The 18,343-nt window shown below is 39.1% G+C and overlaps 1 long non-coding RNA gene across 1 annotated transcript in view; it reads left to right on the forward strand.

Annotated features, from left to right (window-relative positions):
• LOC145534254 (uncharacterized) overlaps positions 1 to 10,569 on the forward strand; it is a 101,136-nt gene extending 90,567 nt beyond the window's left edge. The window contains exon 5 of the long non-coding RNA XR_014074386.1: positions 6,472 to 10,569. This is a non-coding gene — a long non-coding RNA (uncharacterized LOC145534254). The remainder of the gene's footprint in view (positions 1 to 6,471) is intronic.
• Positions 10,570 to 18,343: the final 7,774 nt, after the last annotated feature.

Below are 18,343 nucleotides of genomic sequence, written 5' to 3' on the forward strand. Positions count from 1 at the left end.
AGCCATCAGTGTCATGAAAGGTAATATTTAGAAATTTATCTTCCGGTTAAGTCAGACTGCACAATAGTCCACTGTATTCTAATTCATTATTGCTCTTCTACAAACTTATGCAGCACAAAATTTTTAATACAACTTACTCTGTTACTTGTCTTAGATTTAAATTTCTTTTTATTTTTTACATGTGTTATTTTTTCCTGTTATTTCCAACCTTTTGAGATATAACTGATGTATAACATTTAGTACGTTTAAAGTGGTCAATAAAATGATTTGATATGTGTATCTATTGCAAAATGATTACCATAGTAAGATTAGTTAACACCTCAATCACCTCACATAGTTACCATGCTGTTGCTGGGGTGGTGTTTGTTGAGAACATGTATGATCTACTCTCTTAGTAACTTTCAAGGATGCAATGCAGTATTATTAATTAGAGTCACTACTCTATGCATTAAATCCACAGACTGTATTCCTCTGATAAGAAAGCTTTTTTTTTTAACAAGAGAAAGTGGATAAACAAAAATTGCTTGGACTACTACTGTTGCTGCTGCTGCTACTGCTGCTAAGTTGCGTTAGTCGTGTCCGACTCTGTGCGACCCCATAGACGGCAGCCCACTAGGCTCCCCCGACCCTGGGATTCTCCAGGCAAGAACACTGGGGTGGGTTGCCATTTCCTTCTCCAAGGCATGAAAGTGAAAAGTGAAAGTGAAGTCGCTCAGTTGTGTCCGACTCTTAGCGACCCCATGGACTGCAGCCTACCAGGCTCCTGCGATTTTCCAGGCAAGAGTACTGGAGTGGGTTGCCATTGCCTTCTCCGTACTATTTTTGAGTCGTAGTCATTTATTCATTTATTTTAACTATGTAGATTTCATGTATACAAGTCTGATTTTCTGTTTGAATTTAGGATTGATATAAATGTTTCAGAGTGAAATAAATAGATACAGTGTTAAAAAAATAAATAGTAAAGCCAAATCTGTTTTTAATACATTTTCTAAAAATAAGTGTTCAGTGTATATTGTTAATGAGATAACATTTTAAAATAAATGTAGTTCTCTTCAATCTACTGCTTCCTCTCCATTTCTCTAAAATGGCCAGGCCAGGAGTATGAACTCTGGACCTTAGAGTGTGTAGGAATTTCAGACAAAAGGGAGACTCAGGCCTCATGTACTGTAGTTGCTTCTGTTCTGCCCAGAGGAGCCGGCACATGATGTTATCTTCTAACACTGCTAATCAATTGTGAAAATATCATTGATTACTGGTGTGTATGGATTGCTAGTCACATCACTTTGAAATGGTAAGAGTAATTCATGAGCTATGCCTTCTAGAAAACCAGAGTCAAAGTTTTAAATGATCAGCTATAAAACACTGGAAAGATCAAGACAGAAAATCAGAATTTCTGACTGGGAGAATGTTAGGGCAACTTCAGTGTGTTGATATAATAGTGATAGGGAACTGGATTTTTGAATGAATAAGGTGAGGCAGAGAGGAAGGAAAGCTATGATTACAAAGCAGACATACCTACCAGGATAAGACAAGTCACATACATTTCTCATTTAAGCCTCAGAGTAATGAAACTTCAAACTTTCAGATGAAGAAACCATCAGTCAAAAAGTTAAATAATTTGGCCCAGCATCGTTAGCTATAAATTGTACAGATAGAATTTAAATGCATGCAAAGCCTGTGATTTGTCCTATATGTTCATCAGAGTAGGAAATGAACTAGAGAAAACAGAGAATAAATAACACTATAAAAAAGTTTTTATAGTAAAAAAGTATCTAGAAGTTGATTGATTCCCAGGATCAGGACTTTTACATACGTTACTGGCAATTATTGAGTACCTAGTATGTACTTTAACCTGTACTTTTGTCCTTGTGAAAGAAAATGAGAAGACTATTATAATTTTTATACGTTATTATTTAGACTTTTTAGAGCTTATACTCTAAGTTGCAAATTAAACGGTAACAAAACATTGCTATAATATTGGAGTCTATGTGAAAATTGCTACAGAATGACAGCAGAGAGAAATTTGAATTCTTCTTGGCAGATCAGGAAATAATTTACTGAGGTATTATTTGACATAAACTTTGAAGAATGACTGACAGTTTTAACAGATGTCGGAAAGAAGATGAGCATCACAATAGAAAAAAATATGAACTTAACAGGGCAAGACATTTTCTGAGCAAAGTACAAAGTTTAGAATAGAAAGAGTAATAAGGAAGAAGGCAATCAAAAGATGGTCAATAGATGAAACAGGAAAAAGAAATTGGAGCTAAAAGTTAGCAATGGAATGAGTAGATTCTATCTGTGAAATGTGAAGAAGAGGGCAGAGATCAGTGTGAAGGTAATTTAAAGGATTTTTCCAAATTATGATAAAATCCTGAGTTAAGTAAATGATCTTGGAAGAGATAGAGACATTTTAAAAGCAAAATTATTTGGGTTAGGGGTTAGATGAAATAACACATCTAAGAAAGAAAGAAAGGGCAAAGTGACTCAGTATTTATTGAGAAGAGTGACATTACCTGATTTGGGAAGTTGGGCAGCTTCCCTGGTGGCTTAGACAGTAAAGAGTCTGCCCGCAGTGCGAGAGACCCTGGTTCAATCCCTGGGTTGGGAAGATCCCCTGGAGAAGGGCTGGCAACCCACTCCAGTATTCTAGCTTGGAGAATCCCATGGACAGAGCAGCCTGATGGACTACAGTCCATGGGGTTGCAAAGAGTCAGACATGACTGAAGCAGCTTGGCAAGCACACATGAAGAATATAGGTTGAATGTGGGACATTTGGTTGAAAGCCTGGTAGAAAGTCTGCGATGGAGTGTAGAGCTTAAGACGTGGACTGAGAATTTTGAGACACATTTAATTCTAAAAGAACAATAAGTGGTAGTTAAAATGAAGGGCATGGCTTGAGTGGTGTCATTCACATCCTCCTTCTCACAGTGAAAGGGTCAGGTGTGCCCTTCATGCATGTAGAGGAGATGTGCATTCTGGAAGAAAACTAGAACGCCTTCTGTCCTCAGAGAACAATATCCAAAAGCTGGAAAAGCCTAATGTAGACAAAAGTAGATACTGAAGAGTTATTTGTGGAAATGAAGAGGAGTGTTCAATTTTATAACACAACGTAAAAGACGTTATGGATAGATGATAGATGAATGGATAGAGAGATGAGGGAGGAGATCATAATTGACTCTTCTGAGCTTCAAAATCAAAGTTAAGAGCAGTAATATGGACTCTGGGTGATTATGATGTATGTGTCAATGTGTATTCATCAATCATAACAGATACACCCCTCTGGTAGGGGAGGTTGATAATGGAGAAGACTATATGTGTTGGAGAAGGGGATACATGGAAATTTCTGTACCTTTCCCTCCATTTTTCTGTGAACCTTAAACTCTTCTAAACACTAAAGTCTTAATTTAAAAAAAATAAAATGAAGTTAAAATCTGCAGTCATGTATGTGATTGGAAGTACAATTGAAGTCATAAAGTTAAAGACATATAAAGGTATAAACCTATTAAAACAGATAACAGCCTGAAATAGATGCACAGCACAGCAAAGGAGAAGGAAAATGAACTTTGAAATTACAATGACTTGTGCTCTAAGTCCCAACTCTGCCTCTTAATTAGTCATATGACTTTGGGCAAGTGATTCAACCTCTCTGAACTGAGTAATAATATCCATCTTACAAGATGTCATTATGAGAATGAACTAGATAATATGCATAGTATATCTCAAAATTCCTGGCAAATGATCAATAATTAATAGACAATATTATCACTATTATAACACCCACACTATAGAAATTCACATGGCCTAAATTAATATTGTTTTGGATCTATCTGTAGTCTACTATTGGTGATACTTTCTGAGAGCCTGAAGGAAAAGTGTGATGGAGAAAGAACTCTTTCTGCCATTTTGTTATTATTACAATTGCTGAATTAGAGTGAAGCTCATTTTAATTTAGAAAGTATGAATATCAGCAATTTCCAGAACTTTATTGTAGCCTGGGAAGAGGATCAGAGAAAGGCAAGGGTCTGTAACAAAGCACTGTGCTCAGAGACTGACCATCAAATAGAGCAAAAGTTTTACATCACACTGGAAGGGGGGCCAAAGATATTAGAAATGTCACAGCAGATGTGGTTTCATCCATGCTTCCTTATTCTGCTTACTGCAATCAATGGATCACATTGACAAAACGGAATAGGACATTGTGTAGCCTTCAGCTGCCTAATGAAGCTTTTCGCTCAGTCGTGTTCAACCCTTTGCGACCCCATAGACTATACAGTCCATTTGGTAGCCAGGCCAGAATACTGGAGTGGGTAGCCATCCCCTTCCCCAGGGGATTTTCCCAACCCAGGGATGGAAACCAGGTCTCCCACATTGCAGGCGGATTCTTTACCAGCTGAGCCACCAGGGAAGGCCAAGAATACTGGAGTTGGTAGCTTATCCCTTCTCCAGCAGATCTTTCAGACCTGGGAATCGAACCGGCGTCTCCTGCATTGCAGGAGGATTCTTAACCATTCTGAGCTTCCAGGGAAGCCCTAATGAAGCTTGTCCTTACTTACAAATGCACAATGGGATAATCTAATATTTTATGGTCATCTGATGAATTGAATTAAATTGAACACTTTTGGTGTGCTCAGCATAGTCCTGGTTTCCAAGTAAAATGCAAAATAGATGATCTCTGCCTTAAAGTTGAATCTCCTTGTTGACTCAGATGGTAAAAAATCTGCCTACAATGCCAGAGACCTGGGTTTGATCCTTGGTTCAGCAAGATCCCCTGGAGAAGGGAATGTCAGCCCACTCCAGTATTCTTCCCTGGGAAATCCCATGGACAGAGGAGCACAGTGGACTATAGTCCATGGAGTCAGAAAGAATTGGATACAACTGAGGTACTAAAACCTAATGCCTGCCTTAAAATCACTTTAAGTGAAATGTAATTGCAGACTGAACAGGAAAAAAAATGTTAAATTACGAGTATGAAATAAATATTAATATAGAATATAATACTACTCATAATAATAATGATGATGACAGTGGTGATGATGCTAGGTAATATTTGCTTGCAACCTCTATGTTCCAAGCACTGTTAGACACCTTATGTAATTGTGAGCATGTACTGTTTACAACTACAAACCAGTTAGAAATCATCCTCTTGAATTTAATGATGAGTAATATGCACTGAAGACTATATCCTTGGATCTCAGACGTGCAGTACTCTTATCTAAATAACTAGTCAAGAAAGAGTTTATAATCAAATACCACAAAAATTGGAAAAATTGGATAAATGTATACAATTGCAATTGTTTCTCCAGTGCATTCACAAATATATAAGAAGTACAGGATAGTGTGAGTTTTAATAACCCTTGGTACAAGGAATTTACTTTTTTATGGACTCGTAAAAATGTGTTTATACCACCAGTAATTTAAAATAACGATGCTACATGCAACAGCTATTATTGTAATACGTAACTTCAGTGAACCAATAATTATATAACACTTCAAGTTGTTCCAGCACTTCTGTCATGTATTTCTAAAATGAATTGCCTTATATCATCAAAGCCTCACTTTTCTTCATTATTTGAAACAGTTTCTGAGACAGGGATTTCCAACAAGTGTGTTTTAGTGCAAGCGCAGTGTATATTTCTCTAATGCACTCTCTTTTAATGGCTTGGGTATTAAGCAAACAGTGATAATATATAAAAGTAAGACTGTCTTCCCACAGTGCAATTAATTCAAGATCATGTTCCAGCGATGATTAGCAAAGTCCTTTGTTCCTCATATTCAGTTGAAGAGAGGGTTGGTTTGGGCAATGCTTTTTACAAGGGATTAAGTCTGAGTGTGGAAATGAATATAGTGGCAAGTCTGCCCATAGCATTATCATTCAAATTAAAGTTAATGCTTTAATGATCACCTTATAAATATTAATATACTCATTAGTTCACGTTGGCCGCAGTTACTTTTCATACCTGTGTCATATCCTACCCCAATAAAACGAAAAGAAAATGTCAGTAAGGGAGTTTGTATTTGACAGTATCCTGCTCACTGAGGGGTCCTTCTTCATTTATTTTACTTAAATTTAGGGAAAAAAATTTGGAAGCATAAATATAAAGGAAACAGTTTAGCTCCCAAATGTAAGCTTCTTGTACCATACACAGAATAACATAATTATTTAGTCTTCTGAACATTGGCTCTAAAGGGTCAGAAAAATGCAAAAAAAATATGGGATTTAGATAATATCTGTTTTATAAAAAAGTAAGTGTTAAACTGAAAGATAACATAAAGGCAGAGTAAATTAAGAGGGAATAGAGAAAATGGGGAAGTAAGAGAGAGAAAAGAAGGGAGAATGCAACAGAGGAATAGACGGAAGGAGACCACATAGACAAGAGAGGCGGTGTCTTCCATTTGGATCTATGGGTGAACAGGGGCTGAGTTCCCTTAGGATAAGCCTGAAATGTTTTTTGTTTTTTTGTTTTCAAGGTCCCGATGAAAGTTTTGGCAACAGTGCGATGCCAATACAGAAGTCTCTGCATTTCTCCCTGCCTCTTCCTCTCAGTCCTTGGTGTGGATCCTACAGTGGGAAGCACCTTTGTTCAAGTCAGGGAAAGTGAATACAGTTCAGTTCAGTGGCACAGTCATGTCCAACTCTTCGTGACCGCATGGACTACAGCACACCAGGTTTCCCTATCAGCAACTCCCAGAGATTACTCAAACTCACGTCAATCGAGTCGGTGATGCCATCCAAACATCTCACCCTCTGTCATCCCCTTCTCCTGCCTTCAATCTTTCCCAGCATCAGGGTCTTTTCCAAGGAGTCAGTTCTTCACATCAGGTGGCCAAAGTACTGGAGTTTCAGCTTCAGCATCAGTCCTTTCAATGAATATTCAGGACTGATTTCCTTTAGGATGGACTGGTTGGATCCCCTTGCTGTCCAGGGACTCGCAAGAGTCTTCTCCAACACCACAGTTCAAAAGCATCAATTCTTCTGCGTTCAGCTTGTTTTATAGTCCAACTCTCACATCCATACATGACTATTGGAAAAACCATACCTCTGACTAGATGGACCTTTGTTAGCAAAGGAATATCTCTGCTTTTTAATATGTTGTCTTGGTTGGTCATAGCTTTTCTTCCAAGGAGCAAGCATCTTTTAATTTCATGGCTGCAGTCACCATCTGCAGTGATTTTGGAGCCCAAGAAAATAAAGTCTCTCACTGTTTCCATTGTTTCCCCATCTATGCCATGAAGTGATGGGACCAGATGCCATGATCTTAGCTTTCTGAATGTTGAGTTTTAAGCCAACTTTTTCACTCTCCTCTTTCACTTTCATCAAGAGGCTCTTTAGTTCTTCACTTTCTGCCATAAGGGTAGTGTCATCTGCATGTTTGAGGTTATTGATATTTCTCCCAGCAACTTTGATTCCAGCTTGTGCTTCATCCAGCCCGGCATTTCGCATGTTGTACTCTGCATATAAGTTAAATAAGCAGGGTGACAATATACAGACTTGACATACTCCTTTCCCTATTTGGAAACAGTCTGTTGTTCCATGTTCAGTTCTAACTGTTGCTTCTTGACCTGCATACAGATTTCTCAGGAGGCAGGTCAGGTGGTCTGGTATTCCCATCTCTTGAAGGATTTTCCACAGTTTATTGTGATCCACACAGTCAAAGGCTTTGGCGTAGTCAATAAAGCGGAAGTAGATGTTTTTCTGGAATTCTCTTGCTTTTTCGATGATACAAAGGATGTTGGCAGTTTGATATCTGGTTTTTCTGCCTTTTCTAAATCCACCTTGATCATCTGGAAGTTCATGGTTCATGTACTGTTGCAGCCTGGCTTGGAGAATTTTTAGCATTACTTTGCTAATGTGTGAGATGAGTACAGTTGTGCGGTAGTTTGAACATTGTTTGGTACATTCTGGGTTATATTTTTTATGAAAACAGGAATCCACGGTTTGGATGTGGGGCATGAAGGAAAAACAAGAAAATAGCCTTAATTTTAGTTTTGAGGCATTAAGTGGATGGAATGGGTAAAGGAATGTTGAGAAATAAGAGAAATCATGATGTCTGTTTCGGAGAGTTATCTCATCTCTTTTATCACAGATGTTCTAATGGGTGTGAGGTTATAACTTGTTGTGGTTTTGATTTGCATTTCCCTGATGACTAGTGATTTTGAGCATCTTTAAATGTACCTATTGTACATGTCTTCTTTAGAAATTTCCTATTATGGTTTATCCTTTGCCCATTTTTAATCAGTTTTTTTTTTTTTTATAGTTGAGTTGTGTAAGTTTCTTATAAATTTTGAATCTTGACTCCTTACAAGATACGTGGTTCACAAACATGTTCTCCTGTTTCGAGGTTGCTTTTTCATTTGTTGATTATGTCTTTCGTTGTACAATTGCTTTTTAGTTTGATAAAGTCTCACTTGATTTTTGCTTTGATTATTTGTGCTTTTGGTATCATATCCGAAAAATCATTTCCAAGACGAATGCCAAGAAATTATCCCCTTATATATTGTCTTCTAGGAGTTTTACAGTCTCCTGAAATTACATTTGCATCTTTAATCTGTTTTAAGTTGATTTTTGTTAGCGATGTTCCAATTTAATTATTTTGCAGGCAAATATCCAGTCTTCCCAACATATAAAGTTTTCTTTTCTTTATTGAATAAATTATCCTCACTGATTATTCTTGATTATCCTGTCAAATACTAGCTGACGATATATGCCTGGGTTTATTTCTAGATTCTTGATTCTGTTCCGTTGATCTATGTATCTGTTTTTGTGGCAGTACTATACCATGTTGACTGCTGCAGCTTGTAATATCATTTAAAATCTTGAAGCCTGATGTCTCCAGTTTTGTCAAACAGGTCATATTTTATCCATGACTTCCAGGCTCTCCCTTTCTGTTGCATCTCTCTGACTGTCTCTTCATCTTCCTTCAGTTGGACACAGTTCCACTCTCTTCAAGGTCATAAGAATCTACCCATCTAGAACCTGCACATCTAAAGCCCGTGACCTTAATTCCATCTGCAAAGACCCTTCACCATAGTGTCGAGATTAGCATCTGGTTGAATAATTAGGGGATGGCGATCTTATTGGCAATCTTATGGGGTCATCTTTAGTATTCAACACTTTGCCTATCATGTCTCCCATCACCCAAAAACACATCACCCCTTCCTCTCATAAACCTCCAGATCTGTCCCTTTTTTTTTTTTTAAATCTCTCTCACCCCCATATGAAACCAGCAGCTTGTCAGAGCCTGTGCAACGATGTCAGTGTGGCATGAGGACTGAGGAAGTGGAGAAGGAAAGGTAGAAACAAGAGTCTGCAGTAATTACCTAGAGATCACGTCTTGAGTTAACATGCTTGGTTTCATTTCTGACTTAGGTCTCCAACCACCGCTGTACCTCAGACCACCGCAGTCGGCTTGTCTCACCTGTCACCTCTCTGCTTCCACCTGGGCATTTAAAAAAATTTCTAATGTTAATATGCACAATATGATTTTCATTTGTATGTGATGAATAAAAACACACCTCTGAATAGTACTCGATGAAGCAGTTGGGGGAGAAATAAGGTACTGTCTTATAAAGCAGATTGTATAGATTATAAATGCAACTCAACTCACTGATTTTTTACCATTTTTTCTAACATTGATTAATCATATATTGCTTTCTCCAATACTCCACACAACCAATTTAGTGATTACAGAAAAAGCACCTCAGCTTTCTTGTTTGTAAAATAACTGAGATCAACCAAGGCACAGCAAATATAGTATCCATAATCCTAGTTCCCCTTCTGTGTCTATAAATGATGACAGTGGAAAACTTTCTAATTAAACATAGTGTCAGTTGCCCAGTCATGTCCGACTCATTGCAACCCCATGGACTGTAGTCGGCCAGGCTCCTGTGTCCATGGCATTCTCCAAGCAAGAATGCTGGAGAGGGTTGCCATTTCCTACTCCATAGACATGAAGCAGTTTCAACGTAATATTTGTATTTAAAGGTTTATTGTAAGTTAGCTAAACTTATATATTTTTTTCCCTAAATTAAAAGTATCATAAAAAGTAAATGAAGTAATACACACAAAGGACTTCCCACACTGCCTGGCCCAGGGTGGCAGCCTCTGCCGATCACAGAAGCAGCTTACTCCAGGGATGGAAAATTGTATTTTGTATGTTGCCTGGAATAAGTGGTTTCTCGTTGCTTGGAACACTTCTGCAAGTGGGAGTAAATGATTCTAATGAGAAGAAAAAATAAAAATCAGTAGTAAGGATACTGGCATTCGTTGTTTCTTCAAGGAATCTCAATGCCTCTCCCCAAGTTGAGGAGGGAAAAGCAGATCCCCTGAAATCTAAGTTAAATGGAGAGCAAAAATCAAATGTGGCAAACCCATAAAAATGCTGAAAACATAGTAATGAAAAATCTAGTGGCAATAAATTTTGTTAATAAGGCAGAACCAGGATTTTGCTTTAGTGGCAGCATCTGAGGCACTCATAACTGTTCTTGTATTCCAGTGCAGATGATTTTCTACTCTGAGATGTCTTGTTAAAATGTCTTTGTAATAAAAGTGTGCAGGCATTTTGATGGCTTTCAGTGGTACTATTTACTGATTATCTGCTTGTTGAGCGCCAACTGTGGTACCAGCCTAAGCAACAGAGATGACAAGTCCTGATAAAATAGGGGCTGTGTTTACAGAAGTGATTCTCCAAGTGTGATGTCTAGAAGGCAGCACTAGAGACCTTATTGCAAATGTAATTTCCTGGACTCTGGTTTCATCCCAGGCCTACTGAATTAGATACCTGGGTGGAGCCCGGAGCCCTTTGGTGTTTAACAAGCTTTCTGGGAGATTCTGATGGACACTAAAGTGTGAGAGCCTTTGATGTGGTTTATCAGTAAAAGAACCTGGAACTTCGCCTCCCTGTATTTATTACAAAGATGTTTTGCACATGTGAAACCTGTTAGACAAATGGATTCAAAAAAATCCCTAAGTAACAAGAATCCTTCATCAGCTTTAGATCAGATAACAAATATCCAGGAGCCATTTAAAGCTCCTCAAATATTCCTAGTTTTCTAAATTAGAAGTATTATTTGTCTTGCATTTCTGCAGTTGGATATTATTTCCTAGATATGAATAATTTCCTTTGAAGTCCCTCAATCCAATTATTCCCTACTTGTTTATTAATATAAATAGTCCCAATTTATGATAGGATTTTTTGCCTTTACAATGCTACAAAAGTGACACGCATTCAATAGAGACTGCACTGGAAATTTTGCATTCTGATCTTTTCCTGGGCTAGTGATAGGAGGTAAAATGCTCTCTACGGACGCTGGGCAGTGGTGGGGAGCACAGTTTTGAATCAACCAGAGGCTCGGAAGAGTGAACAACTGATATACTTACCACCATTCTATGCTCAGTCAGACAGTCATTCTGTTTTTCCCAATGGAAAATGTGTTAGATGGTTTTGCCTAATCGTCGGCTCATGGAAGTGTTCTGAGCACGTTGAAGGTAGGGCAGGCTAACCTATAATATTTGGTAGGTCAGGTGTATTAAATGCATTCTCAACCTATGGATATTTTCAACTTACAATGGGTTTATTGGGTTGTAACCCCATCATAAGTCAAGGAAGACCTGTAGTTCATCGTGAAGCAGCCCTGAATGGTTAGATAAAGGCCAAGAAGATATATCTGCTTTGTGTTGAAATTGCAGATTCAGGATCTTTCAGTAGTGGAGAAGTACTTTGAATATCTATCAGCTTACCAATAATTTTTTTCAGCCTGTCAGTCATTCTAACACCTGGGACAAACAGTACCAAAGCATCTAATAGTAAAATGTGGGGCTCAAAGAATCATACAAGTTTTCTCTTTCTAATTCTAAATTTCTTTCCAGTATTCTGGTTTATTTCAAATGATTCTGATTCTGAAAGTATAAGCTCCTGATTTATGGCATGGATAGGTATTTATGCCCTGTGATAAAAAACACCAATAAAATATATTCCCAAGCACTGTGGTTACTCTGAATGACTGGAGCCCAAGCCTTTTGCTGTGATATGATGCTTCCTGATATAGGTGCTTGTGGTAAGAGAAATTTGGGAGCCCGGGTATCTATGAATTTCATGTCCTCGCTTTCATAACCTTCATAATATGACACATATTCAATCATCCAGGGAAATGGCAAGTGGATAGAGATGCATGCATAATTAAGAGACAACCAAATGGCTGAAAATAAACAGTTAAAGCTTGCTGATTGGGCAGAGGGGCACAGTAATTTTATAATTAATGCTAGATACACATTCCCTTTAATTACATAAGGAAGACTTGTTTGGAGGGATTTGTGTATAAGTGTGAGCGTGTGCATGTATGTTTCTCTGCAGAATGAGTGAGCCTCTAATGAAGGAGTTTTCTCCCTTCAGATAGAGTGCTGGGCCAATCCAGTTCAAATTTTCTGCTTGGTGTGAGGGCAGGCAGAGTGGAAGAGAAAAATAAGATGCACAGGAGACAAGTTAAACCAGAAGACATCTCAGGATGTTCTTCAGGGAGAAATGATTTTATTGATAATGGACAGCAGAACTGACGCTACGTTGAACTCCTGCTAGAAAAGCATTCTGTCGGTTGTTGGGCAAATGCTCTGACAAAGCGAATTCTCTGAAGGTGTTCAGATCCAGTAAGCAATCAGTAACCCTACATTCAGGCCAGTATTTGTTTTCACCCTGAGTATTTGTCTAGGTGGCAGTGTAGATGGTTAGAAATGATTTACTTTCTTGATTTATTGAGTTTAGTTCCGTAATAATCTATAACCATGCGGGCTAGATGGAGACAATGAGTCTAAAGCAGAATTGTGTAGGAGCACTGTTCAGTTCCAGTGGCTATTCCTTCTCCTCCAGATCCCCATCACTTCTTGCCATTTTCTGGCTCTCTAGCAGTTCTCAGTCAACCTCACTTGGACCTGTCTGGTTAAGATGTGTGCTTGCTTTGGTCAAAGGTACCCTGGTGGCTCAGACTTGAAAGCATCTGCCAGCAATGCAGGAGACCTGGGCTCAATCCCTGGGTCAGGAAGATCCCCTGGAGAAGGAAATGGCAACCCACTCCAGAATTCTCGCCTGGAAAATCCCATGGACGGAGGAGCCTGGCGGGCTACAGTCCTTGGGGTCACAAAGAGTCGGACACGACTGAGCAACTTCACTCACTTTGCTTTGGTCAAAAGCACATAAACCAGAGCAGCAGGAGTGGAGTCGAGCTGCTAGAAGTGTTTTTTTGGCCCATAGGATGTTTTCTATAGATTTTTTGTTTTGTTTTGCTTTTTATCTTTTTTTTCTCACCTTTAAAAAAAACTGAATTAAGTGCCAGCAATTGGCTCCACTAGAAAAGCCTGCAGGACCAGCCACATCCCACCTCCATTCTCCCTGTGGGACCATGCTTTTGAAGAAGGGCAAAAAACTACCCTTTTAGAGGTAAATTTACATACGAATGGGCTTCCCTAATCGCTCATTTGGTAAAGAATCCACCTGCAATGCAGGAGACCCCTGTTGGATCCTGAGTTGGGAAGATCTCCTGGAAAAGGGATAGGCTACCCACTCCAGTATTCTTGGGCTTCCTTGTGGCTCAGCTGGTAAAGAATTTGCCTGCAGTTCGGGAGACATGGGTTGGATCCCTGGGTTGGGAAGATCCCCTGGAGAAGGGAACGGTTACCCTACTACAGTATTCTGGCCTGGAATCTAGATGATGAATAAAAACAAAAATTTCCACTACCTAAATAATCATTTTTAGTAAAATGATGAATATTGGTATATCCATATGATAGAATACTAGGTTTGTGTTACTCACTCAGTTGTGTCTGACTCTGCGACCCCATGGACTGTAGCCCATCAGGCTCCTCTGTCCATGGGATTTCCCAGGCAAAGATACTCGAGTGGGTTGCCATTTCCTTCTCCTGAGGATCTTCTGGACCCAGGGATTTTACCCACATCACCTGTGTCTCCTGCATTGGCAGGCAGATTCTTTATCGCTGCACCACCTTTTTCAGTAAAGTGATAAATATTGGTATATCCATATGATGGAATACTATTGAGTAATAAAATTAGGGATTATGGTGAATTTTGGGATAAAGGGAAATTGTTATATGAAAGAAACAAAGGATTATTCTGGAGTACCACCTGATAATATTCTGTTCCTTAATCCACCTGTAGGTTATATTATGTTCTGTGTACTTTTAATGTGTGCATATATTTCATAATTTTGAAGAACTAAAAATACTTCCTGTTAATGGTGCACTCATATTATGCATACTAGTATTTCCCATCCAGACTAGGCATAGCTAAACCTACTGGGCTTCCCTTGTGGCTCAGCTTGTAAAGAATCCGCCTGCAACGTGGGAGACCTGGGTTCAATCCTTGGGTTGGGAAGATCCCCTGGAGAAGGGAAAGGCTACCCACTCCAGTGTTCTGGCCTGGAGAATTCCATGAACTATATAGTCCATGCGGTTGCAAAGAGTAGACACGACTGAGTGACTTTCACTTCACTTCACTTCAAACCTATTAAAGTGTTTGTCAAAAAAATAATAGCTATTCTATCAGAGATCCCCAGGTATAGAGTAAAATTATTAATATATTATTATATATTAATAATTATATATTATATATATTATATATTAATTATAGACAATATATAATATATAATAATGATAATTATATATAAATATATAAAATATATAAAAATACATAATATAAAAATATATAAACATAATTATAATTATATATAATAATTAATAATATATTAATATATAATAATATATTATATAACACATAATATATTATTATAGCCTAGGAATCATAAGGAATCCCTGGTTGATATGAATCAGTAATATGATGCAGTTATTTTTAAGACAAATACGCAACCTGGGCTGCAATAGCAAAAGTATTGCTCTGAAAGAAAGTGTTGGTTGTTGACCAGAAACCTGAAAAAAATCACCAGTCCAGTTTTGGACTCCATAATTTTCAGTGAGCATAGTCAAGCTGAAGCATACCTATCGTAGGAAAACGGTGAATGCATGATTTAGTTAAACGACAAAAGGTAAACTCATATGAGGAAAGTCGATGACTTTTTGATTTCTTGCTGTTGCCTACAAATGACACTAAATACTGGAGAGTGATTCCTGTTGACCAGACTCAGCCCAGCAATGTTTGTGAGTCTAGTGGCTGTTCTTAGTGCAACCAGCCTCTGCTGCCCCGACAGTGGACCTGCTAGACACCAGCAGGAAAAAGAAGGAGAAGCAATGATTTCCTGACATTGCTGCTGAGTTTTTAGTACCAAAGACCAGAAGAGTCCAGTTGAAAGTGTAGCAGACCACAGCACAGTAGTTCCCTCTGTCAGATGACTTCGTGTTAACCTTGAATCTGCGGCTGAAATCTCAAATATCACAACAGATCCTCCATATGCAAATATGGCTACAAACATCCTTTCATCTAGATGAAAGGTAAGGGTTGTATTTTTGAGACCAGAGTACGTAGCAGTCCCCAGAAACCCTACAGCCTATCTACATGTGTTACAATTTAGTTAAACTATGCTGCCACCTACCACTTGATACTGACTTTAAAACAGCCCACCCCAAACATCCCACGTATAAACCTGAGTAGCACTTCTGGTCCTCCAGAAGGAAAATAATGTTTCCTTCACCAGCATCTCTCAATAGTGCTACTGGGACCATCACTCTGAGTTCTGAAGAACATAGAAAATAGCTTGTCAGAGCTGGTCAATTATCAAAGTTTTGGAAGGATGTTGGTTGAAAAAATTAATATTAGTTCTGCTAATTTTTATTTCAAGGACCTTCTGAGAGTCAGAAGTGAAAGGAGATCTGATAGTTGTGCAGCCATGTGCCTGGAGTCCTCATGTGGTTATATAACACAGATGAACATAATCCTTCATCCTTGTTGAAAATAAATAGTTGAGCTTCTTTGTTCTAAGCTCTCTTGTCCCTTTCTGTCCACATACAAAGCCACCATGGTTGCCATGGTAAAAACCTTGATGATAATGTTCCCAAACAGTCTTGCAACATCACAAACAGCGCTGAGAAAAGACCTCACCATGTACCTTCACACAGTTGGAGGTAAGCAAGGACTACCCCTGGAACTCATGTGTTAGCTTTTCAGCAATTAAAGACCTTCCTGTGAGAAACACACACGCACGCGCACACACACACACACACACACACACTCACCTTGTCTTCTTGGCACATCCCAGATTTTCTCTTCTCCATCCAAGAATCTCTGTGCATCACAGGAAGGACCACCTCTACTAATTCTAGCAGATTTAGAATCTATTCACTCTCAGACCTCGACACTGCAGATGACTGTCAGAGTGTCTGCTCGGCCCATCTGTTTGCACTAAGTGAAGACAGATCACTGTGTGTGGCTGGAAGGGCCTGTTACACCTCCCTCAGAGGAACTTTTCAGAAAGTCCCCAAAGAACACTGTGATTGCTCTGATTCCTTCTGAGTTATATTTACACAAGTCATCAGTGATGGGTACAGATGAAAATGTATTGAGAAAAGATAGAAGTTGCAATAATAGAGATCTGGCTCATCAAGGATCGAGAGTTCATTGGTTACCTGCATGTGTTCACTTTTTGAGAAAGAGAAGTCTTAAACAGTCTCTCTTCTCATGATCTTTTATATCTAGTTGGAGGGATGGGTCTAAGCATATAAAAATAAAGGTCACTCTGCTATATTTAAAATGGACAACCGATAAGGTCCTATTGTATCGCACAGGTACCTCCTCTGTTCATTGTTATATAGCAGCCTGGATGGGAGAGGAGATTGGGAGAGAATGGATACATGTATACGAATGGCTGAGTCCCTCTGCTGTTCACCTAAAACTATCACAGCATTGTTACCAGGCTGTGTGTGTGCTAAGCCACCTCAGTCATGAGGACTCTTTGCGATTCTGTGGACTGTAGCCCGCCAGGCTCCTCTGTCCATGGGATTCTCCAGGCAAGAATACTGGAGTGGGTTGCCATGCCCTCCTCCAGGGGATTTTCCCAAGCCAGGGATCAAACCTGCATCTCTTATGTCTCCTGCATTTTTGGCAGGCAGGTTCTTTATCACTATTGCCACCTGGGAAGCCCTGTTAATTGGCTATACTCCAATACAAAATAAAAAGTCTTTTTAAAATGATGGTCAAACAATAACTGAGGTTACTGTAGCACACGACACTGTCTCTAAACCCTAGAGGAGTGTCGAGAGAGAGAGAGAGATGAGCAGTTACAGCCTCCCTGAAGGAGGTTGGGGTTCCCACATCCCCCAAGCCCATATTCCTAAAGAGTGTGGTCTCCATAGTCACAAAAGGAAAGCCAGCATGCCTGAGATGGAGGCATAGAAACCAGCCCAAGGTAGCCCGGCATCACAAACACAAGGCGATTTCTGGGAGCCATCCTTAGAATGGGGAATCTTCTTCCCCAGGAAAGGCTTCTTTTGATTTAGGATTCTTTACAGCAGAGCTCTCCCTGAAGACTTAAGTAAAAAGAGAGATGAAGCTGTAAGCTTCCTCCTTTTCTTTTTAGCCATGGCCCCTCCCCAAACCCCCTTCACATACTGCTGCAATCTTAGCATTCTGTGCACCTGAATACACGTAGCCCCAACTACACACTCAGCAACATGTTCAAATGCTTTCGTCCTTTGAGGCTAATTACCCTCAGATTCTATAAGGTGAAAGTAGTGGCAGCAGCCTTTACATCCTCGAAGATACATCAAACACACTGATGTAAATCTGTGGAGCCGGGAAGCAAATACCTAGCTTTTCTGAATTAAATTGAGAATCTTCCTTGACATCTGAGGTTTGATATCTTTCAGCAGAGATGACAGCCCTGAAACTGCTCTCCAAGTGCCAGGCAGAATATAAAAACGATTCAGGGCATCATTTACATATCACACAGACACCTCAAGCTGGCAGGCTTGTTGCTTAGTAAAGAAAATATAAATGAAGCATGGCTTAGGCGATGGGCCCTGGGACACTTGAGTTAGTGTGGTAAGTGCTGGTTGGCTAATTAGGCAGTGTTATGCCTTGGAAGGGTTAAGGCAGAAGCACAGTTTAGTAAAGAGGTGTTTTCCTTCTCACTGTTCTCCACTTATCACCTCTCACCATGAGACAAGGCTCTGTGCAACCAGAAGCAATGATTGTGCAAATTATTTTCTTTCAAACATTGACGTGGTGTTGAGTTGAGGAGCAAGGTGGTAGGAAAAGAAACAAAATCAAAACACACAGATGTGTTTCTGTGATGCAAAAAAAGAAAAAAAAATCAGCTCAAATAGCTCTAAGTCAGGCTTCTTCAGTAATAGAATGCTTTCCACTCTTAAATCTCATATTTCTGAAAT

The sequence above is a fragment of the Giraffa tippelskirchi genome, chromosome 14 (assembly GCF_054371585.1).
Source record: "Giraffa tippelskirchi isolate mGirTip1 chromosome 14, T2T-mGirTip1v1.2.pri, whole genome shotgun sequence".
Lineage (NCBI taxonomy): Eukaryota > Metazoa > Chordata > Mammalia > Artiodactyla > Giraffidae > Giraffa > Giraffa tippelskirchi.